This window comes from Pseudophryne corroboree, chromosome 3 (genome assembly GCF_028390025.1).
Source record: "Pseudophryne corroboree isolate aPseCor3 chromosome 3, aPseCor3.hap2, whole genome shotgun sequence".
Classification (NCBI taxonomy): domain Eukaryota; kingdom Metazoa; phylum Chordata; class Amphibia; order Anura; family Myobatrachidae; genus Pseudophryne; species Pseudophryne corroboree.
In genome coordinates this window covers 274,610,128-274,629,807 of record NC_086446.1, presented here as the reverse complement: position 1 = coordinate 274,629,807, position 19,680 = coordinate 274,610,128, and the positions used below count along the sequence as shown (strand labels likewise).

The 19,680-nt window shown below is 47.3% G+C and overlaps 1 protein-coding gene across 5 annotated transcripts in view; it reads right to left on the bottom strand.

Moving 5' to 3' along the window:
- Positions 1-19,680, bottom strand: part of RAD21L1 (RAD21 cohesin complex component like 1) — a 619,411-nt gene that overhangs the window by 598,895 nt on the left and 836 nt on the right. The gene's annotated exons all lie outside the window — the stretch shown is intronic.

Below are 19,680 nucleotides of genomic sequence, written 5' to 3'. Positions count from 1 at the left end.
CATAGTCACTCCTGACTGTAGGAAGTGCAGGAATCGACCGCCCTGGAATTCCTCTGTAGGGCCTTCCCGGCCACACACCAAGCAACCTATTTTCGCCATATACAGTGAAAAAGTCTTGCTGTCACGTCTTTCCTAGCCTTTATCAGCGTAGGAATAACTGCATCCGGAATGCCCTTTTCCGCTAGGATTCGGCGTTCAACCGCCATGCCGTCCAACGCAGCCGCGGTAAGTCTTGGATCAGACAGGGTCCCTGTTGCAACATGTCCTGACTGAGAGGCAGAGGCCATGGGTCCTCTGAGAGCATTTCTTGCAGTTCCGGGTACCGAGTCCTTCTTGGCCAATCCGGAGCAAAGAATATTGTTCACACTCCTCCGTTTATTACAATTCTCAGCCCTTGGGTCTGAGAGGAAGAGGAGGGAATATATAGACCGACTGGAACACCCACGGTGTTACTAGTGCGACCACAGCTATCGCCTGAGAGTCCCTTGACCAGGCGTAAAACCTTTTTTATCTTTTTATTGAGGTGGGACGCCATGTAGTCCACCTGAGGCAGTTTCCATCAATTTGCAAAACTGCGTGAAGACTTCCTGATGAAGTCACCACTTTCCCGGGTGGAGGTCGTGTCCACTCCCGGAATGAACACTGCTGACAGTGCTATCACGTGATTCTCCGCCCAGCGAAGAATTCTGGTGGCTTCTACCCTCGCCACCCTGCTCCTTGTGCCGCCCTGGCGGTTTACATGAGCCCCTGCGGTCTGACTGGATCAGAACCGGTTGGTCGCGAAGCAGGAACTCCGCTTGACTTAGGGCGTTGTATATGGCCCTTAGTTCCAGGATATTGATGTGAAGGCAAGTCTGTTGGCTTGACCACAAACCTTGGAATTTTCTTCCCTGTGTAACTGCCCCCCACCCTCGGAGGCTTGCATCCGTGGTCACCAGGACCCAGTCCTGAATGCCGAATCTGCGGCCCTCGAGAAGGTGAGCACTCCGCAGCCACCACAGGAGAGACACCCTGGCCCTGGGGGATAGGATGATTAACCGATGCATCTGAAGATGTGATCCGGACCACTTGTCCAGTAAGTTCCATTGTCCTTGCATGGAACCAGCCGAAGGGGATGGCCTCGTATGATGCCATCATCCTTCCCAGGACTCGAGTGCAGTGATGCACTGACACCTGTTTTGGTTTTCAATGGATTCCTGACCAGTGTCATGAGCTCCTGAGCTCTCTCTATCGGGAGATAAACCCTCTTCTGGTCTGTGTCTAGGATCATGCCTAGGCGAGGCAGATGAGCTGTAGGAACCAACTGCGACTTCAGAATATATAGAATCCAGTCGTGTTGCCGTTTCACTTCCAGAGAAGGTGGTACGCTGTCCAGCAACTGCTCTCTTGATCTAGCTTTTATGAGGAGATCATCCAAGTATGTGAAAATAGTGACACCTTGCTTCCGCAGGAGCACCATCATATCCGCCATTACCTTGGTGAAATTGGTAATGACAATCCCGTACCGCAATTCTGAGGTACGCCTGATGAGGTGGATAAATGGGGACACGAAGGTATGCATCCCTTATGTCCCGATTCATTTCAGGCTTGCAATGACCGCTCTTAGCGATTCCATCTTGAACCTGAACCTTTTCAGGTATATGTTCAGGGATTTTAATTCAATATGGGTCTAACCGAAACGTCTGGTTTCGGGATTATAACATGGTCGAATAATAACACCCTCTTGTTGAAGGAGGGGACCCTTGACCACCACCTGTTGAAGATACAATTTACGAATTGCAGTTAACACTGGCTCCCTCTCTTGGGGGGAAGCCCGCCGGGTCCTCGGTGAGGGGGTATCTTCTCACAGTCCAGCCTGTATCCCTGCGATACAATTTCTATTGCCCAGGGATCTAACAGGGAGTGAACCCACTTGTGGCTGAACTTACGAAGGCGTGTCCCCACCGGGCCTAGCTCCGCCTGTGGAGCCCCAGCGACATGCGGTGGATTTTTGTAGAGGCCGGGGAGGACTTCTGTTCCTGGGGACTAGCTGTGTTGTACAGCTTCTTTCCTCTGCCCCCGACTCTGACAACAAAGGACGCACCTCAGACTTTCTTGTTTCTTTATTCGAAAAGCTGCATTTAATAATGTCGTGCTTTCCTAGGCTGTGCAGGAATATAAGGCAAAATATCAGAATTACCAGCTGTAGCTGTGGAGACCAGGCCCGAGAACCTTTCTCCACACAATCCTCAGCCTTTCATATGCCTCTTAAGTCGGCATCATCTGTCCAATGTATATTCTACAGGACACGTCAAGCAGAAATCGACATAGCTTTTGTCTCTAGGACCCAGTATACTCATGTCCCTTTGGGCATGCTTTATAATTATATATCTATCTTAGTAAAACAGAGTAAAACCGAATCCGCTCATCACTACTTAAGACAGCATCTTAAAATATTTATATGCATACTAGGGTCTCAATCTCTGCTGATAAGGTACCTGTCCACGCTGCCACAGCGCTATAAACCCATGCCGACACAATCGCCGGTCTGGGTAGTATACTAGAATGTGCACAATATCTGCAGGATCCCTGAGAATAGCTAGTGCAAACAGGACACCCAAGGGGAAGATTCTCAACACATCCTGGTCCTAGTGGGGAAAGGATACAGCCTGAGAATTCTCCTGTGGGAAGCTGCCGTCTCTTGTCTGGAGATTCCCGCTCTTTTTCCTCATGAGAGGAGGGAAATTTACCTCAGCATTCTTCCCCTTAACATGTGTACTCTCGTGTCAGGGACAGATGAGTCATCAGTGATATGCAAATCATCTTTTATTCCAATAATCATATATTGAATATCTTTTAGCCCTCTTGGCTGTAACTTTGCATTATCGTAGTCGACAGTGGAGTTAAACTCCGTGTCGATACTTTGTTATTTTGGATAGTGAACATAGAGAGACTCTGAAGGACTCTGTGACATAGGGACAGACCAGGGTAGATTTCCTTTCTGTTCCCTAACCTTTTGTGCAATAATTTTACCTCAGCACTTACACATATCCATACAGGTGTCGGCGTTGTCGACGGAGACACCCTCCCACACACATATCCACTCTATCACCTCCTTAGAGGAGCCTTTTACCTCAGACATGTCGACACACGCGTACCGACACACCACACACACAGGGGATGCTCTATTTGAAGACAGTTCCCCCACCAGGCCCTTTGGAGAGACAGAGAGAGAGTATGCCAGCACACACCACAGCGCTATATAATACAGGGATGTACACTATACGGAGTGATTTTTCCCCTATAGCAGCTAATATACACAGTTTTGCGCCTAAATTTATGTGCCCCCCCTCTCTTTTTTACCCTTTGTGTACCAGGATACTGCAGGGGAGAGCCTGGGGAGCTTCCTTCCAGCTGAGCTGTGAAGAGAAAATGGCGCCGGTGTGCTGAGGAAGAAGGCCCGGCCCCCTCAGCGGCGGGCTTCTTTCCTTTTATGTACTTTGATGGCGGGGGTTAATGCACATATACAGTTTATCAGACTGTATTATGTGCTTTTCGCCAAGTAAGGTAATCTATTTGCTGCCCAGGGCGCCCCCCAGCGCCCTGCACCCATCAGTGACCAATGGAGCAATGGCGCACAGCTGCAGTGCTGTGCGCTACCTTAATGAAGACCGGAGTCTTCAGCCGCCGATTTTCAACTTCTCTTCGTTCTTCTGGCTCTGCAAGGGGGACGGCGGCGCGGCTCCGGGACCGGACGACCGAGGACTGGGCCTGTGTTCGATCCCTCTGGAGCTAATGGTGTCCAGTAGCCTTAGAAGCCCAAGCTAGCTGCAAGCAGGTAGGTTCGCTTCTCTCCCCTCAGTCCCACGTAGCAGTGAGTCTGTTGCCAGCAGATCTCACTGAAAATAAAAAACCTAACAAATACTTTCTTTTCTAGGAAGCTCAGGAGAGCCCCTAGGGTGCATCCAGCTCTGGCCGGGCACAGATACTGAGGTCTGGAGGAGGGGCATAGAGGGAGGAGCCAGTGCACACCAGATATAGTACCTAATCTTTCTTTTAAGAGTGCCCAGTCTCCTGCGGAGCCCGTCTATACCCCATGGTCCTTACGGAGTACCCAGCATCCACTAGGACGTCAGAGAAATATATATATATATATATATATATATATATATATATATCGTGCAGTGTGACCCGGCACTCCTTGCGCTCCCCAGCGTTGAAGAAATCTTGCCCCCGTGCCTTCACCTCCTGGAAAGTTCCCTTCTGTATCAATAGCAATGAGAGCGGCACTGGGAGTCGTGATGAACAAAGTGAAAAATAAAGTGCTTTTATTGAATCTACGTTTCGGGGACGCAGCCCCTTCGTCAGGATATGTTGTATAGCAATGTACAGTGTTTAAATACCTGTGCAAATAGAGGTTACTCACCGCCTCCAGCCGTCACGCCGCCCAGGTCCCGGAACTGACGTCACTCACCTCTCAGGAAGTGACGCGTCACCGGTCCGTCTAGCCGGCGTTCTCGGGCTGTAGGAAACAGGTAACCATGACAACGTAAACAAAAATCGTGATAACTCAGTAAAATTCAAACATAAAGTGCAGTGCAAATTACTCAAACCGCGTTGTCATTGTTACATATATGTGCAATCGATTTAAGCCAAACAATAATTATGGTGCTCACTGATGCCAAGGCCCCTTGCAGTATTTAGAAAACAATAAACTACTGAATTCATTTATATAATGAACTTCATATAAGTAAAACATAATATAAGTGACATCTAAAAAAAACACACACTAAGGCTGGAGGACATCGACTAACTTCCATATGCCTAAAATATATATCTCTCAGGTAGCTACTAGCACCTGCTCTTCCTTATTCAGGGATACTCATGTTTATATTGTTAACTCAATATAACCTGCATATATTTAAACATATATACAGACATGTATCTATGTATACCCCTGGAACTGCTTACAAAAAACATTTCAAGCTAAGCATCTCATTTAATCCCTTGGGATGTACTGTATTAAGAGTGGAAATCCACTTTGCCTCGATCTGTAGCAATTTCTTAGATCGATCCCCTCCACGTAGCGACGGTGGAACCTGGTCAATGATCTTATAACGCAGGGTGGCCATACCATGTTTAGCTGTCACAAAGTGGCAAGCCACAGGTTGGTCGCTAGTACCCGCCTTGTAAGCCTCCCGTATGGCATACCGATGTTGCGCCATTCTTGTTTTTTTGTTATTTGTCTCCAGGAGATTTTTTCCTGCATCCCCATACAGGGAAGAAATACAGCATCAAATACCCACTATCTTGCGACTCAAAATTCGTTGTATATATGTTGACATGCCCCTGTGGGTTAACATATGTCGGTAAAACCGATTGTGCATTTAAAACAAGAATGGCGCAACATCGGTATGCCATACGGGAGGCTTACAAGGCGGGTACTAGCGACCAACCTGTGGCTCGCCACTTTGTGACAGCTAAACATGGTATGGCCACCCTGCGTTATAAGATCATTGACCAGGTTCCACCGTTGCTACGTGGAGGGGATCGATCTAAGAAATTGCTACAGATCGAGGCAAAGTGGATTTCCACTCTTAATACAGTACATCCCAAGGGATTAAATGAGATGCTTAGCTTGAAATATTTTTTGTAAGCAGTTCCAGGGGTATACTTATATTTATATGCATAGATACATGTCTGTATATATGTTTAAATATATGCAGGTTATATTGAGTTAACAATATAAACATGAGTATCCCCGAATAAGGAAGAGCAGGTGCTAGTAGCTACCTGAGAGATATATATTTTAGGCATATGGAAGTTAGTCGATGTCCTCCAGCCTTAGTGTGTTTTTTTAGATGTCACTTATATTTTGTTTTACTTATATGAAGTTTATTATATAAATGAATTCAGTAGTTTATTGTTTTCTAAATACTGCAAGGGGCCTTAGCATCAGTGAGCCCCATAATTATTGTTTGGCTTAAATCGATTGCACATATATGTAACAATGACAACGCGGTTTGAGTAATTTGCACTGCACTTTATGTTTGAATTTTACTGAGTTATCACGATTTTTGTTTACGTTGTCATGATTACCTGTTTCCTACAGCCCGAGAACGCCGGCTAGACGGACCGGTGACGCGTCACTTCCTGAGAGGTGAGTGACGTCAGTTCCGGGACCTGGGCGGCGTGACGGCTGGAGGCGGTGAGTAACCTCTATTTGCACAGGTATTTAAACACTGTACATTGCTATACAACATATCCTGACGAAGGGGCTGCGTCCCAGAAACGTAGATTCAATAAAAGCACTTTATTTTTCACTATATATATATATATATATATATATATATATATATATATATATATATATTTTTTTTTTTTTTTTTTTTTTTGGGGGGGGGGGGGAACAGCTATATATATTATATATATATATATATATATATATATATATATATATATATATATATATATATATATATATAGGCACACCACTGCGCCAAAGCATCTACATTGTGACACGCTGGTGGGTGAGAGAGTACTGTAGGTGTGCTATAAAGGTATGCTGGTGTCTATTTTATTGTGATGACTGACTTGGAGTGCCGTCCACTTTGCTTGTGTATCTATATTACTATTGGGAAAGGCACCTGAGCACCCTCCTACTGTTCACTATGAATGCCGGCTAGCTACATATGAAGAGGGTGTGTGTGTGGGGGGGGGGGGGGGGAGGGGGTGTATGCAGGGGGGGCCACCAACATTTATCATGCCTCCGGGCGACAAGGACGAACTTACGCCACTGGCGATGAGGTAACAAACCAACACACAATAGTAACAAAAGACAGCAGCGCTAACCAGAACAGAGGAAAGCCATGCTAACTATAACAAGGATAGCAACGCTAACCAAACATGGAACAGTGACAGCAACAAAAGACCCAACCAAGAACACTTACAAACAGGTAAGCAGGAACACGAAGCACTGAGGCGGTTGCCCAGTATCCACTTTGGACTACGAGAAAAGGAATTACCGGTAGGTATTAAATTCCTATTTTCCCTAACATCCTAGTGGATACTGGGAATGTACTTTAGTACCATGGGGAAGTCACAAAGCTCCCAGAATGGGTGGGAGAGTGCTGAGACCCCTGCAAAACCACCTGACCAAACTGAAAGTCATCACTGGCCATGGTGTCGAACCTACAGAACTTAACAAACGTGTTCGAACATGACCAGGTAGCTTCACGGCACAATTGTAGGGCCCAGATATCCCGGGCAGCCGCCCAGAAAGAACCCACCGATCCAATTTTGGTAGCGTCATAAAGGACAAATAGCGAGTCAGACTTCCCGTGACAGGCTGTCCTCCTGACGTAAATCCACAAAGCCCTCACAACATCCAAGGACTTTGGAGCAACCAATGTATCCGACATTTTTGGAACCACAATCGGCTGATTTATGTGATAGGCCGAAACCACCTTCGGCAAAAACTGTGGGCGAGTACTAAGCCCCGCCCCATCCTCATGAAATATCAAATACGGGCTCTTACAAGATAAGGCCCTCAGTTCAGACACCCATCTAACAGAGGCTAGAGCCAGCAACATGACAGTTTTCCAAGTAAGATATTTCAGGTCCACCATGTGTGTTTCAAACGAGTCCAACTGGAGAAAGTTTAAGACCACATTGAGATCCCATGCAGCCGTGAAAGGGACAAAGGGTAGTTGAATGTGGAGAACCCCCTTCAGAAATGTCTGTACTTCTGGAAGCACCGCCAGCTGAATCTGAAAGAAAATGGAGAGAGCCAAAATCTGAATCTTGATGTAGCCTAACCTTAGGCCCATATCCACGTCTGCTTGCAGAGCAGAAACGGCTAAGCCGAAAATCCGCAGGAGAAAGGTTTCCTGGTGTGAGGGTAGAAAACAATCTTCCAGATACGGTGGTAATGTTTAGACGTGACCACCTTACAGACCTGGACCATAGTGGAGATAACCTTGGATGGAAGACCTCTCCTGGCTAGAATCTCCCTCTCAACTACCAAGCCATCAAAAGTAACTGCAGTAATTCTGGATAAACAAACAGCCCTTGTTGAAGAAAGTCCTTGAGAAGCAGCAGAGGCCAGGGTACCTCTAGGGACATGGTCAGGAGGTCTGTATACCAGTCCCGTCAAGGCCAATCCGGGGCAATCAGAATTGCCTGAACGCTTTCCCTTTTTAGTCTTTTTAGAACTCTGGGAATGAGGGGTATTGAAGGACACAGGTACACGAACTGGTAAGACTACGGAGCCGTCAGAGCGTTCACTGCTGCAGTCTGCAGATCCCTTGTCCTGGAACAGTAACAACAGAGCTTTTTGTTGAGATGAGTAGCCATCAGGTCTATCTGTTGGCAGCCCCAGCGGTGAACCAGTTGTTGAAACACCTGAGGGTGAAGGCCCCATTCCCCCGGATGGAGGTCGTGCCTGCTGAGATAGTCCGCTTCCCAATTGTCCACACCTGGAATGACTATGGCTGAGATGGCCCTTGAGTTGGCTTCCGCCCAGGAGTATCCACGACACCTCTCGCATTGCGGCACTGCTTTTTGTTCCTCCCTGCCAGTTTATGTACGCCACCGCTGTGGAATTGTCCGACTGTACCTGAACGGCCTGATTTTGGAGAAGATAGGAGGCCTGCAGAAGAGCATTGTAAATTGCCCTGAGTTCCAGAACATTTATCGGGAGTGCAGATTCCTGACACGACCACTTTCCCTGGAACTGAGCCCCCTGGATCACGGCCCCCCAACCTCAGAGGCTGGCATCCGTTGTCAGTAGAGTCCAGGACTGGGTACTGAAACTCTGACCCTCCACATGGTGAGAGTCTTGTAGCCACCATAACAGGGAGATCTGTGCTTTTGGCCACCATCTTGCCCAGTAGGCAAATGCAAAGATGAATCGAGATCCTGCGAGGTCTGAGCACCGAGCGGACCACAGCCTGGATTGTCAAGGCCTTGTCCATGGGGAGGAATACCTTCTGAGCACCCATGTCCAGTATCATGCCCAGGAAATGGAGTCTTTGTGACGGTTCCAGGTGAGACTTCTGGAAATTTAGGATCCATCCGTGGTTCGTAAGCAGACAAGTAGTCATGTCTACGCTGTGTAGCAGACGTGCCTTGGAGACTGCCTTTATCAGGAGATCATCCAAATAGGGGACTATGTTGACACCCATCCTGCGCAATTGCAGCATCATCTCCACCATAACTTTTGTGAATACCCTTGGAGCTGTGGAGAGAGCAAAGGGTAAGGCCTGAAACTGGAAGTGGTGGTCCAGTACAGTGAACCGGAGGTAAGCCTGATGAGGCCATATGGGGACGTGTAGGTAAGCTTCCTTGACACCCAGGGACACTAGAAACTTCCCCTCCTCCAGGCCGAAGACCACCGCTCTCAGGGATAACATCTTGAATTTGAATGCGCGTAGATAGGGGTTCAGAGATTTTAGGTTCGAGATGGGCCGTACTGAACCGTCCAGTTTCAGTACAACAAAAAGACTGGAGTAAAACCTTCTGTTGTGCAACTGGAGAGGTACTGGGACCACAACCCCCATTCGTAGCAGTTTTTGAATGGCGTCTTGCAAGGTAACCCTTGCTATGGGTGAAGCTGGAGTGCTTGTTGGAGTGCACGTTTATGCGAGGCCAACAGAGGGGGCTGAGGAGCCTGACTGTGGTCAGCAGCTTTAACAAACATGTTATCAACAGATTGTTTAAGTGTCTGCTTTGCTTTTCTAGCAGTAGCTAACTCTGTATTAATATTATGAATCATGTTTTTGAATGATTCTAACCACTCAGGTTCCTGCACACTACTACCCTGAGAGGGTAGAGAGCATTGGTTACACAGGAGCGACCCTTCTGGGGAAGAAGTAAACTTAGTGTTCAATGAGGGACACACAATCTTTTTCCCAGACATTCTAATGTAGAAACACACAGAGTTATGTGAATAAACACAGTGCAGTGACAACACAGATAGTGAAACACCACAGCAACCCCAGACAGTCCGAATGGAGTGACAGAGAGGATTGGGACCAGCACAGAATACCAGGCAAAGCAGCACTCCGCTGGGTATATTCAATATAAATCAATTTTGTACCACAGCAGTGTCACCACCGCTATGCTCCCCCTTCCTATAAAACCCCCTGGTACTAGTACTATTGGTGGTTCAGCAGGGTCTGTGGAGGAGCAGCTCCAACATTCACCCTTTCAGTCAGCAGCAGCAGGAAATGGCGCCTTACAGCCTCTGGTCCCGCTCTCCGGGAAGCCCTGCCCCTTCCATGGCGCACGGTCCCTCACAAGATTATACTGGCTTTATATATATATATATATATATATATATATATATATAAAAGAAAGTTAATAACCCCCTTACAGTGTAAAAGGAAGTTTAATAACCCCCTTTGTCAGCGCCAGTTTGGAGTCCGCCACAGGCACCGCAGCTCATGACCGCCGCGCCCTTAATGCCACCACATGTCACCGGGGACCCGCTAAACGGGACCCCGGAGTGCTGCGTCTACTTCAGCATCTGTTAGGGGGTGGCGGTGTGCTGCCGGCGTGTGCACACACACTGTGGTATGTGAAACAGCGCCTCAGGAGTTTAATGTCCTGTCAGCAGGAATTACGAACCATTAACCCTAGGGAAATTGGTTTCCCCCCCCCCCCCCCCCCCCCACACCCATTTTTTTCTGGATTCACCACAGTTTGATTGTCAGAGGGTGAAAATTTCTAAGTGATACGTGCATTAGGCACCGAGATGTGAATTTTTTTTCAAAATATACCTCACAAAAAACTGAGCACCAGGAGTGGCATTTCCGTGCAATTTTAAAAACTTTGACCCCCTGTACCAGTGGTTCTCAACAGCGGTCTTCAAGTACCCCCAACAGTTCATGTTTTCCTGGTCTCCTCACAGGATTGCAAGTGAAATAATTTGCTCTACCCGTGGGTCTTTTAAAATGTGTCAGTGAGTAATGAATACACCTGTGCACATGCTTGGTGACCTGGAAAACATGAACTGTTGGGGGTACTTGAGGACCGAGGGTGAGAACCACTGCCCTATACCTCAAAAACTGTGAGGCCTAGAGACATATTTTTTATATGGGTTAGTAGCTATGTGGTAGTATGAAGTGTACAAAGTATCATGAAAATCTGAGTTGGTGTGTCATGCCTGGGTGAACTGCCATGGAATGACCCTTTAGCCACTTGCTGAAGTCTTCCTGCCTCAGAATCTGGTCATTGGAGGGCTGTCAGGACTATTGTCTGTGCCCATATGAGAGTTCATGCAGGTCCTAGGAACAATGGCAGTGGTAATAAAGGTAGTTCAAAGTCACCTATGATCAGCTATTCTCCTGTGAATGTGATAGATGTTTAACCAAAGTCTTGCAACAGGATTCTCTGCATTCTATACCCCCCAAAAGTTCAGGGCTGCTGATTCCTGGATAAACTTTTCCATAAATGTATATCAGTCACAACGGAGACATGAAGAGGAGGTAAACTCATATCACAGAAGTTGGAGATGTTGCAAACATGTCGGCAAGCCAAATCAAATGGTTATTTTCTCTAAAAGTGTTTAATTAGCACACAGTATATCTGCAAATAGTCTAGAAGTCAGTTAACAGGCAATCTCAGCTATTTTCATAACCTTAGACAAACCCAAGAGGTCATGATTCCTAGCATTTGACCAGATCTGCTTCACAGAATCAAGAACAAGTCAACTTATAACTCATCGATTTAAAAGATATGCTGTCCTGCCATTATTAATGTTTATGATAAGGCAATTGCCTGTAAAGGTAGCCATCGACTACTGATAGTTAATAGCCATTGACTGTCTGATACTAATGGTGGTTCACCATCAATGGGAGGCTGATGGTAAGTGCCCGCCAAGCAATGTGAAGACACAGTCTACGCGGGCTCACCATCAATGGCTAATTTACAATGGTGAAAAACCTTCAACGACAGAGCTGTTGATGATCATCACTAATTATCTGTCTTAACATAGCAAATAGTTTAAAATTCCTACTTTATGGCAAATGAAAATCTACCAAACCAGAAACTTTTATCTCATGCACCAAGTTCTTGCAGTTGAAATTGATTGAGGACTGAGCCCTAGTTCCAGGTCTTGACACATTACTTATTGTCACACCTGAGGGTTGGGCTAGGCGTGGGGTGCTAAAGCAGGAGCTGAAGGTGTATGGATGAAGCTGAGAGGTCTAATCAAGCTCCTGCTTGATGATAGCAGTGGATGACTCGAAGGCATGTACAGAAATGGTAACAAACTTTATTGTACAGGAAACTGGAGAGTGAACAGACTGGAACTGGAAAGAATACTGGAGCTGGACTGGACCGGGATAGTAACTGGAAGCAGAAGGTGACTGGATCCGGACTGGAACTGGAATAGTAACTGGAACCGGAATGGTGTTTCTAGATGAAAGTCCACTTAATTACCAGACTGGATCTGGAAGATGGAGCACACTGGGACTAATTACCAGACTGGACCTGGTAGCTGGGAATACACAGTATCTGGGAGCACAGCACTGAGTAGTAGTTTCTTAAGCAGAAGCGATGTTGTACTGGCAATTTGGGCTTGACAGTTAGTCCCCTTTATAGCACTGGTTAGATGCTCATTGCTTACTGCGATCAGCTGGTCTTGGAGGAACGTCTGGATTGACTGTGGAGAGAAAGCTGACCGAATCCAGCATGGATGCACCCATGTCTGGGTTTTGGAGGGAACTTTTGCGTTCAGTCAGTGAGTCAGGATACTGAGTGGAAGTGGAGCTCTGCAGAGAGATACACTTAGGATTATACACAGAATGCCGACAGCGCTGTGCAGAGATAGTATGTACAGACTTCACTGCCAGCGATGAATAATACTGCTGAATTCAGGATTTTGCAGATTACTAACACAGGGGAACTCTCACTCAGGTGGCTAATCAGGAGCTTCAGCAGCAAGTAACACAGACTGCAGTTTGTATGCTGAGCAGACTTCTCAGATAATGAACTCAGTGAAACTGGATATACTTTGAACTGGTAAGCTGGGCTAAACTCTGTGACCAGGATATACTGAACTGCAGGAGTGATGGCAGCGGTAACTCACAAAACTAGGAATTTAGGAAGGATTGTGACACTTCTTTTATAGCAGTGTCTTGATTTCACTACTCACATATGAACATTTCATCAAGGTGTACAGTAGATCATATAGAGCCTCTCTATTGTTTTCCAGCGTAATCCTGGGGTCGGATTGCTACAGGTTAATCCATTTAAACCTTTATCAGATATCCCTTTAGTAAAGCTAATGTAGAGGGTTGCCAACTTCACTTCGGCAGGATGGGAATCCAGATTTGTGGTTATCTTGTGTAAATTGCCATTATTTCTTCTCGATCAGGATTAGGCAGTTTTGGGGCACGTTCCCTTTATGAGGTGCAAGCACATACAAGTTATGATTGATGCCATAACAGTTCATTTAATGAGCAAAAAAAAAAAATCTTGAGTTATACCTACAAGCAAATGGTTACTGTCCATATTATGCTACACCTAACTTTTATTAGCAAATGATAAACAAAGCACTAACTAAAAATATAATAAGAAGGCAGGCCTATTATGCAGTATATTAGCATAACTGCCCCCATTTCAATGCGTCATATTTAGTCTGTGTCTGGAAGCAAAAAATAAGAATTTACTCACCGGTAATTCTATTTCTCGTAGTCCGTAGTGGATGCTGGGTACTCCGTAAGGACCATGGTGTATAGACGGGCTCCGCAGGAGACTGGGCACTCTTAAAAGAAAGATTAGGTACTATATCTGGTGTGCACTGGCTCCTCCCTCTATGCCCCTCCTCCAGACCTCAGTTAGGGAAACTGTGCCCGGAAGAGCTGACATTACTAGGAAAGGATTTAGAATCCAGGGTAATAGGCCCTACACACATGCCGATCTTTCTGCACGATATGAACGATCTCGTTCATTAATGAACGAGATAACGTTCATATCGTGCAGTGTGGAGTCACCAGCGATGAACGATGCGCGGCCCCGCGCTCGTTCATCGCTGGGGACATGTCGGCTGTGCATGCAGGCCAATATGGACGAGATCGTCCATATTTGCCTGCAAGTCTACGGAGCCGGGTGACGGGGGGAGTGAAGAAACTTCACTCCCCCCGTCACTGCCCCCCCGCCGCCGGGTCGCCCGTCGGCCGTATCGGCCGTCGGGCATCTCGGCGGCACCTCGTTAAATGTGTAGGGCCCATAAGACTCATACCAGCCACACCAATCACACCGTACAACTCGTGACAACTATACCCAGTTAACAGTATGAACAATAACTGAGCCTCTCTCAACAGATGGCTCATACAATAACCCTTTAGTTAAGCAATAACTATATACATGTATTGCAGAGAGTCCGCACTTGGGACGGGCTCCCAGCATCCACTACGGACTACGAGAAATAGAATTACCGGTGAGTAAATTCTTATTTTCTCTGACGTCCTAGTGGATGCTGGGTACTCCGTAAGGACCATGGGGATTATACCAAAGCTCCCAAACGGGCGGGAGAGTGCGGATGACTCTGCAGCACCGAATGAGCAAACTCAAGGTCCTCCTCAGCCAGGGTATCAAACTTGTAGAATTTTGCAAAAGTGTTTGAACCCGACCAAGTAGCAGCTCGGCAAAGTTGTAAAGCCAAGACCCCTCGGGCAGCCGCCCAAGAAGAGCCCACCTTCCTCGTGGAATGGGCTTTTACTAATTTAGGATGCGGCAGTCCAGCCGCAGAATGTGCAAGCTGAATCGTGCTACAGATCCAGCGAGCAATAGTCTGCTTTGAAGCAGGAGCACCCAGCTTGTTGGGTGCATGCAGGATAAATAGCGAGTCAGTTTTTCTGACTCTAGCCGTCCTGGAAACAAAGTTTCAGGGCCCGGACTACGTCCAGCAACTTGGAATCCTCCAAGTCCCTAGTAGCCGCAGGCACCACAATAGGTTGGTTCAAATGAAACGATACCACCTTAGGGAGAAATTGGGGACGAGTCCTCCATTCTGCCCTTTCCATATGGAAGATCAGATATGGGCTTTTACATGACAAAGCCGCCAATTCTGACACACGCCTAGTCCAAGCTAAGGCCAAAAGCATGACCACTTTCCACGTGAGATATTTTAGCTCCACGGTCTTAAGTGGCTCAAACCAGTGGGATTTTAGGAATCCAACACACGTTAAGATCCCAAGGTGCCACTGGAGGCACAAAAGGGGCTGAATATGCAGCACCCCTGTAACAACGTCCGAACTCCAGGCAGTGAAGCCAGTTCTTTTTGAGAGAAAAAGGGATAGGGCCGAAATCTTGGCCTTTATGGATCCTAATTTTAGGCCCATAGTCACTCCTGACTGTAGGAAGTGCAGGAATCGACCCCCCTGGAATTCCTCTGTAGGGCCTTCTCGGCCACACACCAAGCAACCTATTTTCGCCATATACAGTGAAAAAGTCTTGCTGTGACGTCTTTCCTAGCCTTTATCAGCGTAGGAATAACTGCATTCGGAATGCCCTTTTCCGCTAGGATCCGGCGTTCAACCGCCATGCCGTCCAACGCAGCCGCGGTAAGTCTTGGATCAGACAGGGTCCCTGTTGCAACATGTCTTGACTGAGAGGCAGAGGCCATGGGTCCTCTGAGAGCATTTCTTGCAATTCCGGGTACCGAGTCCTTCTTGGCCAATCCGGAGCAAAGAATATTGTTCACACTTCTCCGTTTATTACAATTCTCAGCCCTTGGGTCTGAGAGGAAGAGGAGGGAATATATAGACCGACTGGAACACCCACGGTGTTACTAGTGCGACCACAGCTATCGCCTGAGAGTCCCTTGACCCAGCGTAAAACCTTTTTTATCTTTTTATTGAGGTGGGACGCCATGTAGTCCACCTGAGGCAGTTTCCATCAATTTGCAAAACTGCGTGAAGACTTCCTGATGAAGTCACCACCTTCCCGGGTGGAGGTCGTGTCCACTCCCGGAATGAACACTGCTGACAGTGCGCTTACTTGGTTCTCAGCCCAGCGAAGAATTCTGGTGGCTTCTACCCTCGCCACCCTGCTCCTTGTGCCGCCCTGGCAGTTTACATGAGCCCCTGCGGTCTGACTGGATCAGAACCGGTTGGTCGCGAAGCAGGAACTCCGCTTGAATTAGGGCGTTGTATATGGCCCTTAGTTCCAGGATATTGATGTGAAGGCAAGTCTGTTGGCTTGACCACAAACCTTGGAATTTTCTTCCCTGTGTAACTGCCCCCCACCCTCGGAGGCTTGCATCCGTGGTCACCAAGACCCAGTCCCGAATGCCGAATCTGCGGCCCTCGAGAAGGTGAGCACTCCGCAGCTACCACAGGAGAGACACCCTGGCCCTGGGGGATAGGGTGATTAACCGATGCATCTGAAGATGTGATCCGGACCACTTGTCCAGTAAGTTCCATTGTCCTTGCATGGAACCAGCCGAAGGGGATGGCCTCGTATGATGCCATCATCCTTCCCAGGACTCGAGTGCAGTGATGCACTGACACCTGTTTTGGTTTTCAATGGATTCCTGACCAGTGTCATGAGCTCCTGAGCTCTCTCTATCGGGAGATAAACCCTCTTCTGGTCTGTGTCTAGGATCATGCCTAGGCGAGGCAGATGAGCTGTAGGAACCAACTGCGACTTCGGAATATATAGAATCCAGTCGTGTTGCCGTTTCACTTCCAGAGAAGGTGATACCCTGTCCAGCAACTGCTCTCTTAATCTCGCTTTTATGAGGAGATCATCCAGGTATGTGATAATAGTGACACCTTGCTTCCGCAGGAGCACCATCATATCCGCCATTACCTTGGTGAAATTGGTAATGACAATCCCGTACCGCAATTCTGAGGTACGCCTGATGAGGTGGATAAATGGGGACACGAAGGTATGCATCCCTTATATCCCGATTCATTTCAGGCTTGCAATGACCGCTCTTAGCGATTCCATCTTGAACCTGAACCTTTTCAGGTATATGTTCAGGGATTTTAATACAATATGGGTCTAACCGAAACGTCTGGTTTCGGGATTATAACATGGTCGAATAATAACATCCTCTTGTTGAAGGAGGGGACCCTTGACCACCACCTGTTGAAGATACAATTTACGAATTGCAGTTAACACTGGCTCCCTCTCTTGGGGGGAAGCCCGCCGGGTCCTCGGTGAGGGGGCATCTTCTCACAGTCCAGCCTGTATCCCTGCGATACAATTTCTATTGCCCAGGGATCTAACAGGGAGTGAACCCACTTGTGGCTGAACATACGAAGGCGTGTCCCCACCGGGCTTAGCTCCGCCTGTGGAGCCCCAGCGACATGCGGTGGATTTTTGTAGAGGCCGGGGAGGACTTCTGTTCCTGGGGACTAGCTGTGTTGTACAGCTTCTTTCCCCTGCCCCCGGCTCTGACAAGAAAGGACGCACCTCAGACTTTCTTGTTTCTTTATTCGAAAAGCTGCATTTAAAAATGTCTTGCTTTCCTAGGCTGTGCAGGAATATAAGGCAAAATATCAGAATTACCAGCTATAGCTGTGGAGACCAGGCCCGAGAACCTTTCTCCACACAATCCTCAGCCTTCCATATGCCTCTTAAGTCGGCATCATCTGTCCAATGTATATTCTACAGGACACGTCAAGCAGAAATCGACATAGCTTTTGTCTCTAGGACCCAGTATACTCATGTCCCTTTGGGCATGCTTTATAATTATATATCTATCACTTAAGACAGCATCTTAAAATATTTATATGCATACTAGGGTCTCAATCTCTGCTGATAAGGTACCTGTCCACGCTGCCACAGCGCTATAAACCCATGCCGACACAATCGCCGGTCTGGGTAGTATACTAGAATGTGCACAATATCTGCAGGATCCCTGAGAATAGCTAGTGCAAACAGGACACCCAAGGGGAAGATTCTCAACACATCCTGGCCCTAGTGGGGAAAGGATACAGCTTGAGAATTCTCTTGTGGGAAGCTGCCGTCTCTTGTCTGGAGATTCCCGCTCTTTTTCCTCATGAGAGGAGGGAAATTTACCTCAGCATTCTTCCCCTTAACATGTGTACTCTCATGTCAGGGACAGATGAGTCATCAGTGATATGCAAATCATCTTTTATTCCAATAATCATATATTGAATATCTTTTAGCCCTCTTGGCTGCTACCTTGCATTATCGTAGTCGACAGTGGAGTTAAACTCTGTGTCGATACTTTGTTATTTTGGATAGTGAACATAGAGAGACTCTGAAGGACTCTGTGACATAGGGACAGACCAGGGTAGATTTCCTTTCTGTTCCCTAAACTTTTGTGCAATAATTTTACCTCAGCACTTACACATATCCAAACAGGTGTCGGCGTTGTCGACGGAGACACCCTCCCACACACATATCCGCTCTACCACCTCCTTAGAGGAGCCTTTTACCTCAGACATGTCGACACACGCGTACCGACACACCACACACACAGGGGATGCTCTATTTGAAGACAGTTCCCCCACCAGGCCCTTTGGAGAGACAGAGAGAGAGTATGCCAGCACACACCACAGCGCTATATAATACAGGGATGTACACTATACTGAGTGATTTTTCCCCTATAGCAGCTTATATACACAGTTTTGCGCCTAAATTTATGTGCCCCCCCTTTCTTTTTTACCCTTTGTGTACCAGGATACTGCAGGGGAGAGCCTGGGGAGCTTCCTTCCAGCTGAGCTGTGAAGAGAAAATGGCGCCGGTGTGCTGAGGAAGAAGGCCCGGCCCCCTCAGCGGCGGGCTTCTGTCCTTTTATGTACTTTAATGGCGGGGGTTAATGCACATATACAGTTTATCAGACTGTATTATGTGCTTTTCGCCAAGTAAGGTAATCTAATTGCTGCCCAGGGCGCCCCCCCCCCCCAGCGCCCTGCACCCATCAGTGACCGGAGTGTGTGGTGTGCTAAGGGAGCAATGGCGCACAGCTGCAGTGCTGTGCGCTACCTTAATGAAGACCGGAGTCTTCAGCCGCCGATTTTCAACTTCTCTTCGTTCTTCTGGCTCTGCAAGGGGGACGGCGGCGCGGCTCCGGGACCGGACGACCGAGGACTGGGCCTGTGTTCGATCCCTCTGGAGTTAATGGTGTCCAGTAGCCTTAGAAGCCCAAGCTAGCTGCAAGCAGGTAGGTTCGCTTCTCTCCCCTCAGTCCCACGTAGCAGTGAGTCTGTTGCCAGCAGATCTCACTGAAAATAAAAAACCTAACAAATACTTTCTTTTCTAGGAAGCTCAGGAGAGCCCCTAGGGTGCATCCAGCTCTGGCCGGGCACAGATACTAACTGAGGTCTGGAGGAGGGGCATAGAGGGAGGAGCCAGTGCACACCAGATATAGTACCTAATCTTTCTTTTAAGAGTGCCCAGTCTCCTGTGGAGCCCATCTATACCCCATGGTCCTTACGGAGTACCCAGCATCCACTAGGACGTCAGAGAAAGAAAGAAAAAAGCGAGAGAAACAAAAGTAGACAATTCTAACACTGGAATGGGAGTCAGGCATGCACATCATGTGTTAACAACATTTTATCAATGGACAGAAAACATTTGCAAATTTGTATCAAAGCTCCATGTCCTTTATAAAGCAGAAGTATAAATATCACTTCTACTATGCAAAACATTTTAAATAGATTAGTAACTATAAAAACATACTTCCTGCAATATTTATATGGAGTAGAAACAATG